The sequence below is a fragment of the Hyperolius riggenbachi genome, chromosome 4 (assembly GCF_040937935.1).
Source record: "Hyperolius riggenbachi isolate aHypRig1 chromosome 4, aHypRig1.pri, whole genome shotgun sequence".
Lineage (NCBI taxonomy): Eukaryota > Metazoa > Chordata > Amphibia > Anura > Hyperoliidae > Hyperolius > Hyperolius riggenbachi.
Window position 1 is genome coordinate 103,305,799 of NC_090649.1, and position 2,500 is coordinate 103,308,298.

Sequence of the window (2,500 nt, forward strand, 5' to 3'; positions counted from 1 at the left end):
GGGCTCGTCCGGGATTTGAACCCGGGACCTCTCGCACCCAAAGCGAGAATCATACCCCTAGACCAACGAGCCAGTTAGCAGCCCTGTAGCGACCTGTACCACCCAACCGATGTATATACATGTGTGGTAGTAGGTTCAAAGAAATTGCAAGGAGCATAACTATGAGCGTAGGCCATCACTATGCCTAAATCAAGGGCTCGTCCGGGAATTGAACCTGGGACCTCTCGCACCCGAAGCGAGAATCATACCCCTGGACCAACGAGCCGACTCTGGCGACAGCAGTGGCAGTGAAAAGGACACAGAGTGGTGGAACAGGCTATAAGTGGGCTTTACTTGATTTCTTCACTTACTTTTAGCAAGAGCACTCTTTCGCTTCTGTTCAACACGTAGTTTAAAGGAAGGGCTCGTCCGGGATTTGAACCCGGGACCTCTCGCACCCTAAGCGAGAATCATACCCCTAGACCAACGAGCCAGATGGAAGCTAGGGTATAGAAACTGCATCCCCGGCTTGCACACTAAACACACACATGTGCCTTTATTTTTTTTTTTATTTTTATTTTTTTTTTTTTTAACAGTAGCAAGTTCCTTCTATTGGCTAGATGAATGCTTTGCCTTTAAAGTGATAGATATGCTTAATATTAGTTGAAGCCATTTTTGGTAGATTAAAGATTTTATTGATACATATGTTTTGTTTAAAAAAGCTTCAAAATTGTGACCAGCAAAAACAATGTATGGGTGGTATACTGACACAAGCTCTGCAAGGGCTGCTCTAGGATCATGGGTGCCTTACATGCTAGCACAACATTTGCCAGTAGCATTTCAAAAAATGTTACTTAGGGCAAAAATAAAGTCCGTGCAGCACACACTCATCAACTATCATGAGGGGAACTAGAAAGAAGCCGTGCTACACCTCAGAGCCAAACGTTCCCCGTCCTGACATGGCAAGAGGAAAGACTTGGGCTCGTCCGGGATTTGAACCCGGGACCTCTCGCACCCAAAGCGAGAATCATACCCCTAGACCAACGAGCCAGTTAGCAGCCCTGTAGCAACCTGTACCACCCAACCGATGTATATACATGTGTGGTAGTAGGTTCAAAGAAATTGCAAGGAGCATAACTATGAGCGTAGGCCATCACTATGCCTAAATCAAGGGCTCGTCCGGGAATTGAACCCGGGACCTCTCGCACCCGAAGCGAGAATCATACCCCTAGACCAACGAGCCGACTCTGGCGACAGCAGTGGCAGTGAAAAGGACACAGAGTGGTGGAACAGGCTATAAGTGGGCTTTACTTGATTTCTTCACTTACTTTTAGCAAGAGCACTCTTTCGCTTCTGTTCAACACGTAGTTTAAAGGAAGGGCTCGTCCGGGATTTGAACCCGGGACCTCTCGCACCCTAAGCGAGAATCATACCCCTAGACCAACGAGCCAGATGGAAGCTAGGGTATAGAAACTGCATCCCCGGCTTGCACACTAAACACACACATGTGCCTTTATTTTTTTTTTTTTATTTTTATTTTTTTTTTTTAACAGTAGCAAGTTCCTTCTATTGGCTAGATGAATGCTTTGCCTTTAAAGTGATAGATATGCTTAATATTAGTTGAAGCCATTTTTGGTAGATTAAAGATTTTATTGATACATATGTTTTGTTTAAAAAAGCTTCAAAATTGTGACCAGCAAAAACAATGTATGGGTGGTATACTGACACAAGCTCTGCAAGGGATGCTCTAGGATCATGGGTGCCTTACATGCTAGCACAACATTTGCCAGTAGCATTTCAAAAAATGTTACTTAGGGCAAAAATAAAGTCCGTGCAGCACACACTCATCAACTATCATGAGGGGAACTAGAAAGAAGCCGTGCTACACCTCAGAGCCAAACGTTCCCCGTCCTGACATGGCAAGAGGAAAGACTTGGGCTCGTCCGGGATTTGAACCCAGGACCTCTCGCACCCAAAGCAAGAATCATACCCCTAGACCAACGAGCCAGTTAGCAGCCCTGTAGCGACCTGTACCACCCAACCGATGTATATACATGTGTGGTAGTAGGTTCAAAGAAATTGCAAGGAGCATAACTATGAGCGTAGGCCACACTATGCCTAAATCAAGGGCTCGTCCGGGAATTGAACCCGGGACCTCTCGCACCCGAAGCGAGAATCATACCCCTGGACCAACGAGCCGACTCTGGCGACAGCAGTGGCAGTGAAAAGGACACAGAGTGGTGGAACAGGCTATAAGTGGGCTTTACTTGATTTCTTCACTTACTTTTAGCAAGAGCACTCTTTCGCTTCTGTTCAACACGTAGTTTAAAGGAAGGGCTCGTCCGGGATTTGAACCCGGGACCTCTCGCACCCTAAGCGAGAATCATACCCCTAGACCAACGAGCCAGATGGAAGCTAGGGTATAGAAACTGCATCCCCGGCTTGCACACTAAACACACACATGTGCCTTTATTTATTTATTTTTTTTTTTTTAACAGTAGCAAGTTCCTTCTATTGGCTA

At 45.9% G+C, this 2,500-nt stretch overlaps 9 non-coding genes across 9 annotated transcripts; all 9 read right to left on the bottom strand.

The window, feature by feature from the left end:
- On the bottom strand, positions 1 to 72 carry TRNAP-UGG (transfer RNA proline (anticodon UGG)). The gene has a single exon. It is a non-coding gene; the product is annotated as a tRNA-Pro (tRNA).
- Positions 73 to 193: 121 nt separating this feature from the next.
- TRNAP-CGG (transfer RNA proline (anticodon CGG)) lies at positions 194 to 265 on the bottom strand. The gene has a single exon. It is a non-coding gene; the product is annotated as a tRNA-Pro (tRNA).
- Positions 266 to 400: 135 nt separating this feature from the next.
- On the bottom strand, positions 401 to 472 carry TRNAP-AGG (transfer RNA proline (anticodon AGG)). The gene has a single exon. It is a non-coding gene; the product is annotated as a tRNA-Pro (tRNA).
- Positions 473 to 957: 485 nt separating this feature from the next.
- TRNAP-UGG (transfer RNA proline (anticodon UGG)) lies at positions 958 to 1,029 on the bottom strand. Its single transcript has one exon. It is a non-coding gene; the product is annotated as a tRNA-Pro (tRNA).
- Positions 1,030 to 1,150: 121 nt separating this feature from the next.
- On the bottom strand, positions 1,151 to 1,222 carry TRNAP-CGG (transfer RNA proline (anticodon CGG)). Its single transcript has one exon. It is a non-coding gene; the product is annotated as a tRNA-Pro (tRNA).
- Positions 1,223 to 1,357: 135 nt separating this feature from the next.
- On the bottom strand, positions 1,358 to 1,429 carry TRNAP-AGG (transfer RNA proline (anticodon AGG)). The gene has a single exon. It is a non-coding gene; the product is annotated as a tRNA-Pro (tRNA).
- Positions 1,430 to 1,914: 485 nt separating this feature from the next.
- On the bottom strand, positions 1,915 to 1,986 carry TRNAP-UGG (transfer RNA proline (anticodon UGG)). The gene has a single exon. It is a non-coding gene; the product is annotated as a tRNA-Pro (tRNA).
- A 120-nt stretch (positions 1,987 to 2,106) lies between these two features.
- Positions 2,107 to 2,178, bottom strand: TRNAP-CGG (transfer RNA proline (anticodon CGG)). Its single transcript has one exon. It is a non-coding gene; the product is annotated as a tRNA-Pro (tRNA).
- Positions 2,179 to 2,313: 135 nt separating this feature from the next.
- Positions 2,314 to 2,385, bottom strand: TRNAP-AGG (transfer RNA proline (anticodon AGG)). Its single transcript has one exon. It is a non-coding gene; the product is annotated as a tRNA-Pro (tRNA).
- Positions 2,386 to 2,500: the final 115 nt, after the last annotated feature.